The following is a 15,396-nucleotide window of genomic DNA, read 5'->3' on the forward strand; positions in this document are numbered from 1 at the left end:
ACGCATATTCTGCCATAATAGGTGGTCGTTGTTATTTACAAAGGTTATCTGGTCATAAGTCGGGCAATATCTTGCTGACAAACGAAAAATAAAACCATATGCGTACACACCTGAACCCCAAAAAGTATAAGGAATCTCCCGGATGTTCCTCCACCCCCTTTCGCCTACTAGAGTGTGTATTTGAACTTCACCATCTATGTGAATTCGAGCTACCTTGTACTCATTGGTACGTTGATAGTAGCCGAAACCCCAAATTACGTTGTATCGTGGATACCATGTTCGTACTTGATCTCGTGCAACTCGGATGCATAGTTGTGGCAGATGGAGGTGCTCTCCGGTTGATGGATTCATAATATAAACAGGATCTTGTATGCCATGGTGTGAAAATTAAAAACATACCAGAACATTGCAAGATCCAACTATTGGGTGTAAATTAGTCTATTCATAGGTTCCGTCATCCGGGACGTGGTTATTGTTAGCTGTTACGATCGTGTTGAAATATTACTCGTTAATTTTTTTCTCTAAAGAAGAGTCGCGTAACTTTGTATTTCCCAATTCTTGGTGTGACACAAAAAAGGAGTCCAATTCTTTTATCCTCAAGGACAGTATTCCACTATTTGCATACAGATTTGCTTGCTAAAACGCTTTTTGCAGTTTGGAGGCGTTGTAGAATATCGGTAGTTAATTCCGGCAACATATGACATATCATCCATCACTATTACTGATGAAATATTATCAAAGAAATTATAAGCATTTAGGATTTTCTTATTGTAGAATGCTACAAGGAGACACGAGTAAAGCTTATACAGACATCCAATACAAGCCAATGGTCGCGTCCTTAATAAGGATGCGTCATTTGAAAAAGTAACGCATAGCTGTAGAATTTATATCAAAAACGGTTATAACTATATCCATAATTGTGAAAAGAATCAATTTAGCCGTTCCATATCGCCTTCAAAGCAATTGTCTTTATGTTTTTGCATATAAGAGAGCTCCAAATGAAAAATTCTAATTGCTTGAAACACGAATTGTTTCAGAGTTGGTGTAAACTCTAGTCTAGACTTTCTGAAACTCTATAGGACATAGAGGTTTAATTTTCCTCAGCATGTGAGCAACAAAGTAAAAACCCCATCTGAAGTCTACTCCTGAAGTAGATAGGTTTTAGACTCGAGACTAGTTATTAAAAAAGGGCCGAGTGATAAGCAAACGTCTTTTCAGATGGATTTGTAAGCAGGAGTACAGATGGAGACTGGAAAGAAAAGCAGATGCCTCTTCTCGTCTCGAGAGTATACACTATACACCAACTAAACTGTAGAGTTAGGAGTTAATGAGATGTAACTAGGGCCAGGCGTACATCAGAGATTTACGATCTACGATTTTACATTTTTCCTGTCTAATTCTATAGGTCCGATTCCCAGTCCAGTGACTCCAGTCCAGTGTTTTACCTAAAATACATGTGAGAAATAGAATTCTTCCCTCGCACTAGAAGTGCAAGATACAAGCTAACACCGATGAAAGTGCAAGATAGGTGAAAACGCAAATTTTCAAGTGAGCACTGACGTGAAAAGAATAACTTCCACTTATCCCAAGTGTATTCCCTCACATAATATAATAAGGTATGATAATAATAATAAAATTTCTGCCCGGAGCCCCCCCATCCGCTTCTGCTCCCTTGTCTAGGTTACCCATGAACCTCGCTGGTAGGCTAGCACAACAACCTGTTCAATTAATGTAGTGGTATGTCGTCGGAGCTTAGCTTGTTAGGCTTCCAACTAGTTAATGTAATACTCTTTATTCCAGTAATTATAAAAATATATAATAATAATAATAACTGGATAAAGAGTACTACATTAACTAGTTGCAAGCTAACTCTACCGTCCAGAAGCGCATGAAACTTTGAGAAACGGGGATGACCAGCTGAGCTAGGGGCGCGTTCTTTTAAATATAATAATAAGAATTATAAATAAATATTATTATTTAACACTAATGACATAACTCCTAGTACCCATATGGAATAATAATAATGCTCCGGAGAGTGAAACTCCGGCGATAATATGGGCGATTGAAAACCCATATTAATTCTTGTATTATTTCACGACTCCTAGTACCCATTAATCACTTCATCATGTATATTACTTCATCTGCCATCTTTTTCCCTGCGTTTTGATACCATTTTTGTGTGAGTTTTGCTGATCCTTCAGTTTCTGTGGAACGGTTATTGCGGTTACTGTGGTTGCTGCAATTCCTAACACCAGAAACGCTTCATCTTCCCAAGAGCAATCACTCTCAGACACGGAGGAGGCTGTTGATCCCTGCACTGATTCAACAGACGGAAGGTTTGTACATTGTCCTTTCAAAAACTTTGAAGACTGCCAAGATGGATACAATGGTAGAGGCTATGCCAAAACCTCAATTCTTCGTCACATACGCGATCATCACTGGCCATCTTCAGCAATTTTGACAACCTGTAAAGAAAGGATTTGTACTAATGTTCATGTATACAACGCCTGGGAGAGACTCTTACAGAAATTGCAGATGTGGTTATGCGGCGATTGTATGACGGTTCAATCTCGGAAGCGTCCTTGTCGTCCCCATAATGGCAACATATTAACAGGGCCTTACAACGGTCGTCAGGCTGATTTTCTGATACATGGGATAAATAAACCCGTGTCAGATGCTTTACCCTCTGAAGTTGTTTCTGCAGAATCATCAGATATGCCTGACGATACACTTGTCTTGTCCCTAAAGTTGCTTGACTTGGTTTATCAGAAGCAATTCACTACAACATCCATTATACCACCACCGTGTAGATTGAACTTCTCAAGGGCTTTACAAAGTACGCTTGACAAAGTGTTGGCCAATCCAGGTGAGCTTTCCCTTTGGTTAGAATTACTGTTGCTACCTATATGTACCTTGAACCTGTATGTGCCAAATAATTCCAATGAAAGTAGATCAAGTATGAGGAAGAAACTCCAAATAGTAGCCATCAATCAATCTTTACTGCAATGGTGTAAACCTCACGGATGTATCAATATTGTTCGGCACCTTCTCGAAGTTGCACAGCAGAACCAGGCTACACAACAGCAACGTAAAGGACCCCAACGGAAGAAGTGAAAAACAAATGTTGAAGCCTGTCAAAAGAAACTGAGTGCAGGTCACTATACTGCAGCTATCCGCATATTATCCTCCAATGGTGTGGCACCTCCTACTCCTGACACACTCCACGAATTAAAACAGAAACATCCTCCTGCGAGATCACCAACTATCCCATCTGTGGAGCCTGCATCTGCTGCCATTTCAGTGGATACTCAGGCAGTGCTGAAAGCTATACGAAGCTTCCCGAAAGGCACGTCCTGCGGTCATGATGGCCTTCGTGCTCAACATCTATTAGATGCTACTAGTGGCGCAGCAGCTGCTGTGTCAGAAGATGTTCTTGCTTCCATCACTGGGGTCGTGAATCTGTGGCTCTCCGGCATTTGTTCTTCAGTTCTGGGAGAATACATTGCAAGCGCACCCTTAACCCCATTACTTAAACCTGGAGGGGGGTTACGTCCGATTGATGTGGGTACAATTTGGCGTCGTCTGTGTTCCAAACTCGCTGCTAATGCGGTCCTCAAAGACATGAGTCTACCTCGGCAACCACCAGTTTGGTGTTGGGATTCCCTGTGGGGGTGAAGGCATCGTGCATTCTACCAACCGTCTGCTCGAATTAAAAGGTAACCATGACAACATGACAATGTTGCTTATAGAATTTACCAACGCCTTTAATTTAGTCAGTTGGACTGTTTTAATCAATGAAGTTCGTGCAAGATGCCCTAGTATCTCGAAATGGGTCGAGTTCTGTTATGATAAGCCGGCCAAGTTATACTACAACGAACACACATTGTCGTCTGCACAAGGTGTTCGACAAGGAGATCCACTGGGACCGTTTCTCTTCTCTCTTGCACTACACCCTCTTATAAGTAAGATAGCTTCACAATGCACGCTTGATCTTCACTCCTGGTACTTGGACGATGGAACACTAATAGGAGAATCTACAGAAGTCGCCAAAGCCTTGCAGATTATAAGAGAAGATGGCCCAACAAAAGGGTTATGTCTGAATATCCAAAAGACTGAGGTGTTCTGTCCTACCCCAGATGTACGCTGCACTCAGTATTTCCCACCGGAAATTGGTAGGCATGTTGAAGGTGTCCGTTTGCTGGGTGGTCCTATCAGTTTAAACTCCGACTATTGCAGCAATACAGTCCTGGATCGTGTCGACAAAACTACCCATCTCATGGATTGTATTAAAAAGCTGAAAGACCCGCAAAGCGAGTTGTTACTCCTTCGTAACAGTGCTGGTGTCTCAAAGTTATACTTTACCATGAAAACAACTCGGCCTCAAGTCTTGGACTCTGCCCAGCAGCGTTTTGACCACAAGCTTATCCAGTTTTTGCGTTATTTAGTTACCGCGGATGGACCAGGTTTCAGACAGCTTCAACAGCGTATAACTACGCTACCTATTAACTACGGAGGTATGGGAGTCTACACAATGGCAGATACTAGTCAGTATTGCTACATTGCTTCATATTACCAAACCAAGCATCTGCAAAACACTATCTTGCAAGGTTCATCAGAACTCGGTCCCAACTTCCAGTCAGCTTTGGACTCTTACTTGCAAACTTGTGGTTTGTCTTCGTCGTCGTTCGACATCAATGACATTGCCCCCAGCCTATGCACCACCTGGCGACTCGTTATTTCGATGCTGTTACGAAGACTCTTCCAACCACCTTTGTCATGTCGGAACGTGACTCCATTTTATGGAAGTGCAACAAAAGAGCTCATGCGCAAGACTATCTTAAAGCTATCCCAATTCATGGATTGAACCAGTCTGTTGGGCCGCGCCAATTCCAGTCAGTTCTTCAGTATAAACTAGGCATACCGCTTTTCGAGGAGGATAGCCTTTGTACTTGCTGCAACCGGATTATGGACTGTTTTGGAGACCACGCTATCCATTGTGCAAGTATGGTGGGACTGAAATTTCGCCACGATTTGGTGAGAGACCTGTTTTCTGAGCTATGTTATAAAGCCGGCGTCGCAGCAAAGGAAAGAAGTTTCGATGCCCACAGCGGATAGGAATACCCCTCCCAATCCGGCGGATATAATGGTCTATAATTGGGAAAACAGACGTGATATTTGCTTTGATGTCACCGGTGTCTCCCCATTTTCTAAAGGTGGCAACCGTAGCTTCACTCCAGGACATGCCATTACTGCAACAATTACCCGAAAGCGTAACAAATGTGCAGAGTTATGTTCGTCCCATGGATATAGTTTCGGTGTATTGGCTTTCACAACCTTGGGCGAATTAGGGGATGATATTATTGACTTCATGAAGAGATTGAAGAACTGTATGGCCACTCACGATGTAAATAACCATTTAGGCAGTTCTCTTTTCCATAGGTTAGGAATTATTATTCAAAAAGGCATCGGAGCGCAACTTGTTGCGCGTCTCCCTACCAAGTCTCTGTAAATATACCTCTTGGTTTTTCTTAATAAATGCCTCTGTGGCCCCCTTTCATAATAATAATAATAATAATAATAAATAAATAATAATAATAATAATAAGGAGCGGCTCTGGCGAAAAATTCCGGTGATTGAAAGCCGAGAATTATCTTTTCTCCCTCCTACAATCTAGCAGCCTAAAATCTACTCAACCTGTATATCATTCGATCCCTCACTTTTTTCCCTACAGATTGATACCGCTTGTGTGCAGGCTTACGAATTTTTCAGAAGATTATCGAGCGGTTATTGCAGTTACTAAGGTTTCTGCAATGCCAAGAACAAGGAATCTATCATCTTCTGAAGATCAATCCCTCTCAGACACTGATGAAACTGTCGATTCACCAGATGGCATTTTGGTACATTGTCCTTTCAAACACTTTGACGATTGTATGGATGGGTATAACAGCAGAGGTTATGTTAAAACCTCTATCATCCAGCATATTCGTGATCAACATTGGCCATCTAAAGCGCGATTAACAGTATGCAAAGAAAGGATTCGTACTAATAATAATGTGTACAATGCCTGGGAAAGATTACTCCTACAATTACAGATGTGGTTGTGTGGTGATTGTATGAAAGTGCAGTCCTGGAAGCGTGCTTGTCGTCCACGTAATGGCAATATCCTAACAGGTCCCTACAATGGCAGACATGCGGAATTTTTAATCCATGGAATAGATAAGCCTTCTGAATATGCCCCCCCCCTGTGGTGGATGTCTCTGCAGTGCAGGATGAATCTCCAGGTTTGTCCCTTGAACTGCTTGATCTGGTGTATCAGAAACGTTTCACCACAACTGCCAATACTCCACCACCTTGTAGATTGAACTTCTCGAAGGCATTGAAAACATCACTTGAAAAAGTGCTTGCTAAACCTGAGGACCTTACTGTGTGGTTACAGTTACTACCCATTTGCACACTTAATCTATATCTGCCCAACAATGCCAGTGAAGAGAGATCACTTACACGGAAGAAACTGCAAATTGCAGCAATTAATCAAAGCCTACTTAAATGGAGTGAGTCGAATGGATGTGTCAGTATTGTCCATCAATTACTTGAAAAGGAAACACAAGATGAAGCCATACTGCAGCAACGTAAACAACCCTTGCGGAAGAAACCCAAAACCAATATTGAGGCCTGTCATAAGAAGCTTCAATTTGGTCATTATACCGCTGCTATACGTATTTTATCATCCAATGGAGTAGCCCCTGCAAATCCTGACACACTCCATGAATTACAACAAAAACACCCTCAAGTACGACCACCTATTATACCTCATGAGGACCCCAACTCTGCTGCAATATCTGTAGATGTCCAAGCTGTGCTGAAGGCCTTGAAAAGCTTCCCGAAGGGAACGTCGTGCGGCCGTGATGGTCTTCGTGCCCAACATCTGTTAGACGCAACCAGTGGAGCAGCAACAACAGTCTCGGATGAACTTCTTGTTTCCATAACAGGAGTTGTTAACCTGTGGCTTGCTGGTAAATGCCCATCATCCCTTGGCCAATACATAGCGAATGCACCGTTAACCCCATTGCTTAAGCCTGGTGGAGGCATTCGACCGATTGCAGTGGGTACAATCTGGAGGAGATTATGCTCCAAATTAGCTGCTACAGCGGTACTTCAAGACATGACGGCATACCTTGGTAAACATCAATTCGGAGTGGGCATTCCATGTGGTGGTGAAGGTATACTACACTCTGCAAATCGACTATTGGAACTGAAAGGTACCCATGACAACTTGACTATGATACTAGTCGATTTTTCTAATGCCTTTAATGTGGTCAATTGAACTGTCATAATCAATGAGGTTCGTGCGAAATGCCCAAGTATATCGAAGTGGGTAGAATTTTGCTATGCAAAACCTGCCAAATTATATTACAATGAGTTCACCTTGTCTTCCGCACAAGGAGTTCAACAAGGAGACCCTCTTGGTCCCCTACTCTTCTCTTTGGCACTACATCCTCTTGTTTGTAAAATAGCATCGCAGTGTTCTTTGGACCTCAATGCATGGTATTTAGATGACGGTACATTAATTGGGGATACCTTGGAAGTGGCTAAAGCACTACAGATCATACAAGCTGATGGACCTGCAAGAGGTTTGGATTTAAACATTCGAAAAACTGAAGTTTTTTGGCCTAACTCAGACCCCAGAAGTAGAGCGGCTTTTCCGGCAGAGATTTGCAGACCTTCTGATGGTTTGCGCTTATTGGGAGGACCTGTCATCTTAAATGACCAATACTGCAGCGACACAATCATGGCTAGGGTCAACAAAACTAAACACCTGATGGATTGCATCAAAAAGTTAAAACACCCCCAGAGTGAGCTGCTACTCCTCCGTAATTGTGCTGGTGTCTCCAAATTGTATTTTTCTATGCGTACAACACGGCCCCAAGTCATGCAGGATGCACAAAGACGTTTTGATCAACACCTTATTCAGTTCCTGCAGTATATAATCACTGCTGATGGTCCAGGCTTTGGACAACTGCAACAGCGCATAGCTACCTTACCTATCAATTGTGGAGGTCTGGGAGTTTATTCTATGGCAGACACCATCCAATACTGCTACATCGCCTCCTGCTATCAAACCGAACACCTGCAAAGCAAACTCCTACCTATTTCAACTGATCTCGGCCCTAACTTTCATAGTGCAGTTGCTTCTTTCATGCAATTTTGTGGTTTATCTACTTCTTCTTTCAACATCAGAGACTTCGCCCCCCAGCCTATGCACCTCCTGGCGAAGTGTTATTTTGAGGTTGTTATGAAAACTATATCAACCACTTATACCATGTCAGAACGGGATGCCATTCTATGGCAGTGCAACAAGAAAGCACACGCACAAGACTACCTTAAGGCTGTTCCCATTCAGGGTCTGAATCAGTCCATTGGGCCGCGTCAATTCAGGGCAGTGCTACAATACTGTCTTGGGATTCCTCTTTTCGACGACGATAGCATTTGTTCTTGCTGCAAAAGAGCCATGGATCGGTTCGGGGATCACGCCATCCACTGTGCTAGTGAGTTTGGTCTGAAATATCGACACGATATGGTAAGAGATCTCTTTGCGGAATTATGTTACAAAGCTGGAGTTGCAGTAAGGAAAGAAATCGCACTTGGCCTCACAACAAACAGGAACACTCCTCTCAAACCAGCAGATATCATGGTCTATAATTGGGAAAATGGACGCGACATATGTTTCGACGTCACGGGCGTCTCCCCATTTTCTAAAGGGGGTAACCGAAGTTTCACCCCAAGATATGCTATTTCAGCCGCTATTACCCGCAAGCGTAACAAGTATGCTGATATATGTTCCGCTCATGGGTACAGTTTCGGTGTGTTAGCATTTTCAACCTTAGGGGAACTAGGAGACGACATCATTGATTTCGTGAAGAGATTGAAGAACTGTATGGCAGATCACGATGTGAATAATCATTTAGGCAGTATTCTATTTCATAGGCTAGGTATTATTATTCAGAAAGGTGTTGGTGCGCAAATTGTTGCGCGACTCCCAACCAAGTCATTGTAGTTTTCTCTTTTGGTTTGCTTAATAAATGCCTCAGTGGCCCCCTTTCATAAAAAATAATAATAATAATAATAAAAATAAAAATTAGTTTTAAAAAATAAAAATAATAAAATACCCTTGGGTGTCCTTTTTAAAAAATAAAATAATAATAATGGTTTTGGTGCAGACTTTCTTATCCACGGTGTTGAGAAGCCACCTGTTGTGATACATGTTGCAGTTGATAACGCTGTGCCATGCGATCCAGTTAGTGATGAAGCTGCTGGCCTTACGGTGGAGTTACTCAATTAAATGCTGCAGAAACAAATTACCACGACTGTCAGTATCCCACCGCATTGCAGGCTCCACTTCTCGCGCACTCTGAAATCTGTTTTAGACTTTGTTCTTGCAAATCCCGTGAACCTTACGGCCTGGATACGTCTGCTTCAACTGCCGATTTGCACCTTGAACCTGTACGAACCTCAAAGCTCAAGCGAGAAACGCTCGGGAAACAGAAAGAAGCTACATACGGCTGTAATTAACAAAGCTTTGTTGACTTGGAAGGAACCTTTCAGGTTGTATCAGTTTAGTTCAACATTTGCTTGGCCTAACCAAACAACCTCCTAAACAGCGTGCTCCCAGCAAAAAGAAGACAAATAAGCATTTGGTGGCCTATAGGAGAAAGTTGAGTTATAGCCACTATACCGCAGCCATTCGTATCCTCTCGTCTAACGGCGTTTCTCCACCAACTTCGTATACATTGTTCGAACTTCAACAGAGACACCCTTTGGCTCGGCCTCCTGTTATACCTACGGATGCTATTTCATCATCTGCTCTATCTGTGGAAGCTATGTACTCACATCGCTTAAAATTTTCCCAAAGGGAACGTCCTATGGTAGGGACGGTCTCAGAGCTCAGCATCTGCTTGATTCTATTAGTGGAGCTGGAGCTGCAATTGCTGAAGAGTTGCTGCTGTCGATTACTGCTGTGGTGAATCTGTGGCTCGCGGGTAAATTTCCTCTAATCCTTGGAGAATTTGTAGCCAGTGCACCCTTGACCCCACTACTCAAACCTGGTGGTGGGTTGAGACCTATCGCGGTAGGTACCATATGGCGTAGATTATGTTCTAAGTTAGCTGCCAATTCGGTTTGTAAAGACCTGAACTCTTACGTAGGAAATTACCAATATGGTGTTGGCATTCCTTGCGGCGGGGAGGGGATTTTACACTCTGCGAACAGATTGCTTGAGTTGCATGGATCCGATAACACAAAATCTATATTGCTAATAGATTTTTCGAACGCATTCAATCTTGTTGATCGGTCCACTATTATCAGGGAGGTACGAGCACACTGTCCTAGCATTTCTCATTGGGTTGAATTATGTTATATGAAACCCGCCAGGCTATACTATCGAGATCACGTTCTCTCCTCGACACAAGGTGTTCAGAAGGGCGACCCTCTCGGTCCCCTACTATTTGCCTTAGCTTTACACTCGCTTGTCGAGATAATTGCAGCTAATTATACATTGGATTTCCATGCCCGGTACCTAGACGATGGAACCATCGCAGGGGACACTATGGAAGTGTCCAAGGCTCTGAAGATTCTTCAAGCTGATGGACCAGGTTACGGGTTACATCTGAATATTTCAAAGACATAATTATTCTGGCCTTCTTATGACCTGAGAAGGGAGGCTGACAATGCCTTTCCTGCGAATATTGGTAATCCAAAGGATGGTGTAAAATTTCTTGGTGGACCAGTCAGCCTAGATACGAACTTCTGCAGCAATATAGTGATGAATAGGGTAGATAAAACCGTTCATCTCATGGACAAGATTCAAGAGTTGCATGATCCTCAATGTGAACTTTTGCTTTTACGTAGTTGTACTGGAGTATCGAGGTTATATTTTGCCCTACGCAACACTTGCCCCAAGGCGCTTCAGACTGTTGCTAATCGTTTTGATGATTATCTCATGCAATATCTTCGTCGCCTTGTGGTCGGAGATGGGGCTGGTTTTGGCTTAGTTCAGCAACGACTAGCCACTCTCCCCATCAAAGATGGTGGTCTTGGTATACTTACTATGTCAGATACTATGAAGTACTGCTACCTTGCATCTCAGGCACAAACCCAGCACTTGCAGAATTCTATTTTGAAGTTGCGTGTAACAGCTGACTTATGCCATGGTTTCCATAGTGCATTACAGGGTTTCACGCAAGCTTGTGGGATTTCCTCTCCTGATTTCAACATTAATGATGCCGCCCCAAATACATGAAGTCTTTGGAAGCTATCTACTTTGGTTTTATTCGGGAAAAGGTACCTTCTAGCTTCTCTTTATCTACGCGTGAGGCTACTGTTTGGAAATGCAATAGATCGGAACATGCTATGGACTTGTTTAAGGCAATGCCTATACCTGGTCTTAACCAGGAAGTTAGGTCTAGGCAGTTTAGCTCTGTCTTGCAATACCGTTTGGCCATACCCCTTTTTGCTAAAGATAGTAAGTGTTCTTGTTGTGGCGATCTTATGGATATCTTTGGAGATCACGCCATTCATTGTGCTAGCGAGGTTGGGCTTAAATTCAGACATGATTTAGTAAAAGATATCTTGGAGATATGTGTTATAGGTCGGTGTTGTAGCTAGAAAAGAGGTTTCTTTGGGCGTCATTAACAACAAAGACCTTAGGCCAGCGGACATCATGGTTTATAATTGGGAAGATGGTAAATATGTTTGTCTTGATGTCGCAGGGGTCTCTCCATTCACTAATGCTAGAACTCGCAACTTCATACCAGGTCATGCTATTTCTGCAGCTATCACTCGCAAGAACAATAAACACTTAGATGTTTGCACTTCACTCGGTTATGGTTTTGGTGTGTTGGCCTTCTCCACTTTTGGTGAGATTGGTACGGATTTTTTAATTTTTATGAAGAGACTAAGAAATTGCATGGCAATACATGATGCCAATTTTAAGTTAGGCTATTCTCTTTTTCATAGGCTATGGATCGTCATTCAGAAAGGTGTTGGTGCCAAGCTTGTTGCTAGGTTGCCCACCATCTTTTGTAATGTTTATTTTGATGTTGATTTTTAATAATATGCCCCTGGGGTGACTTTTTATATAATAATAATAATAATAAATTAGAAAAACAGTTATTATACTTCCCTGGGTATCATCAAAAGTAGTTTAATTAATTAATGTAGCTTATTACTGGAGTATGTTAAGGCCCTTAGGGTAACTAGTGGAGGTGAAAACATAAAGTTTCACTCCAAATACATGTTAGAAAAGTAATTCTGTACTCAAAATTTATTCAATATAAAGTAGGTGAAAATATAGTTTTTTTTTTTTGATCGGTAAAGAAAAGTATATTGATCAAAAACGAGAGTACAAGGAGTCTTGTACTACCCGGAGAGAAAATGACTAGTAACAGGCTACTGTCCAGATAGAGAAAGCAAAAAACTCCTCAACCTAAGACAGTATACATACTGAGTACTGACTGAAACTAAGGAGGATTGAAATAAGTTGAAAATATAGTTTTGCAACTGAAACACTGGTGTGATAGAAACCACGCATAGGGCACATGGAAAACGCTTAAAAGGGGGTTGTTTCCCTCGTGGTACATATATATAGTACACAATATCTAAAACTGGCGTGCCAAACAGACGCTTACAGTTCTGCATCATGCAAAAAGGTTGTTTTCCAAAAAAATGAGGAGGAAGGTGGAGAAAAGGAAAAACCTAAAATATGTTTTTTATTATATTTTGTTTCAAGATTCTTCTCAACTTTCATTCTCGTTATTGTTGTGATATTGGATTGTTATCATACTCGGGTTTCTTTGCCTTCTCCTTTTTAGTAACGACAATGATATACTAGGATTTTTTTTCTTAACCTTGTTTTGTCATTTGCTCCTAATTCCTACCTTTATAAGAATCAAAGAAAAAGAAGAGAGGATGGGAAAAATAAGTAGAGTACAGCTGAAGAGGATAGAAAACAAGAACAATAGACAAGTTACTTTCTCAAAGAGAAAGCCTGATTTAATTACGAAAGCTAATGAAATTTCTGTTTTATGTGATGCTGAAGTTGCTCTGATTGTTTTTCACCCAAAGGAGAACTATTTGAATACCCTACCAATGCTTGGTACGTACTCGGTACTCTATCTACTTATTTCCTCGATCTAACCGGATTAGTTGTAATAAACTTTTAACAAAATTGTGGTCCATATTCATGTAAACTAAGGGTCAATATTATTTCGCTCCACCATCTAAGCTTCCGAGTTCATGTACGACTGCTTCTTTTCTTTTAACCTCTTAAATTTTGGTGCACTAACGCAGCATGGACGCCATCCTTGAACGATATGAAAGACAATGTTGTGTTGCGGAAGAGCTTGTTGCAACTGATCAAGAATTACGGGTACGTGAGTATTGCATATATACAAATTGATAACCTCTAGTTTGAAGCTCATGACAAGATATGTCCACATACACATTGTTATAGATGAAGCTCAGTTCAAGCTAAGATCAATAAGCCATTCCTTCAGAAGAAAAAGATATAATCGATAAGCTTTATTAGCGGCCTACGGATCAGCTTGAACTGATTATCTTGGTATATCTCAATTTCGTATAAGGTAAAAAGAAATTCACCCATATATATTGGTACCCACAATATGTCAGGAAAAATCACCTAAGCCTCTATGATGCGGAAGGAGGGAGATCGTTCAAGTTAGTTAAACATCTTTGATTGAGTTGGAAATTCCCTGATTTCATATATATTTTTCCTCTCATTTGTAAGTTTTAGTAAACGGGTTGTTTAAGAAAAAATAACAATAGCATGGAATATTATTTCTTTGATATCCTTAATGGTGGATTAATACAAAATTATCACACTGGATGCATGTCTAACTATATTAAGCATGTCCTCCATGCATCTCTTTTGCTCCTTTTTAATCTAATTTTCTTTAGCAGTGATCCATCACTGTGAATTTATAGTTAGGGTTCTTCATATGACTTAAGGTCTAAAATGCATAATGAAATTAGTTAATTCAGTGATAAATAACTCACAGCACTGATATAGCTTGTAACTTGATTGGTGCTTCTTATTATGGGGCAACTGGTCCTCAGAATATACCTTAGTTAAGGCCAAAGTTGAAGTTATGCAAAGAAACCAAAGGTACGTATTTATTTATTAGGTCTGTATATATAGAGGGATGATCCATGGACACTCTTAGATGGACAAGGTCGGACAAGATTTGCACCATTTTCTCCGTAAAACTCATGACAATGAATTTAAGTCTAATATTTTGACGGTATACTCTTCTAATAAGACTCTACATTCCTACAATAAATGAGCACAATTCGAGATGTTTAAAACCACCATCTACCCCTTTGAATATCAGCCGTTCAAAATTAACGGTGGAAATTAAGATAGGTAGATGGTCAGGTTTGTTATCTCGAATTGCATTCATTTTTGCTAGGAATGTATAGTTTTCTAAGAAGAATATACCATTAAAATATTAGACTTAAATTCATTATCGTTTGGGTTTTACGGAAAAAATGGCACTAATCTTGTCCGACCTTGTCCATTTAAGAGTGTCCATGGATCCTCCCTCGTATATTAATATGTAAGATGAAACATTATACTTACCATGTGGCAGCCGAATCATCTGCGTATCATCTAAAATGTCTAAGTTCAGTAGAGATGCATGTATCTCTTTGTATACAAATATCAATTGTAGCGCCTTTAAATAGAATAAACACATGCATTTTGTAATTAGATTGCAATTTAATTAACGGATAACTCTGACACTCAAATAATCAAGGATTTACTTTTTCTTTTGGGGAGGTTGGGGGTGGGTGGGGGGATGGGAGTGACAAATTTATATATGTTTGACTAATCAAAGGTTTTATCCTCTCCATTCCTCTTACATACAGAAAAACATGCTTTATATACGTTTGACTAATCAAAGGTGACAAATTTTTCATGCTTATACATTGTTGTTGTTATAAATGATAGGAAAAAGCTTTAAAAGCGCAGAATATCGTTTTAGGGGAGAAGGTAATTTACTATCTCTAATAAAATAAAGGGGTAGCATTAGTTGGATTCAAATATAGGGTGGATACTTGGTTTAGGGTGTTCGGATCCACCTTAAAAGTAACTGTATATCAACTTTAATATCTTTCATTTTCTAGCTAAGAACGTTCTTGATCATGAAGTTATTCCTTGTTGTATATAATCAGGTAAACTAAAACCTCTATATAAGAAGACTATGTAGTTGACATAGCTAGCTTTGACGGTTAATCAGGGATGCAGGTCAGTTGAGATAGCTATCTTTTACGGTTAGTCAGGGATGCAGTTCAGTTGAGATAGCCAGCTTTTAATTAGGAAAT

General features: G+C 40.7%; 1 pseudogene; it reads left to right on the forward strand.

The window, feature by feature from the left end:
* The first annotated feature begins 12,963 nt into the window (after positions 1–12,963).
* Positions 12,964–15,035, forward strand: LOC113330460 (annotated as a pseudogene).
* Positions 15,036–15,396: the final 361 nt, after the last annotated feature.

Source organism: Papaver somniferum, unplaced genomic scaffold (genome assembly GCF_003573695.1).
Source record: "Papaver somniferum cultivar HN1 unplaced genomic scaffold, ASM357369v1 unplaced-scaffold_118, whole genome shotgun sequence".
Taxonomy (NCBI): domain Eukaryota; kingdom Viridiplantae; phylum Streptophyta; class Magnoliopsida; order Ranunculales; family Papaveraceae; genus Papaver; species Papaver somniferum.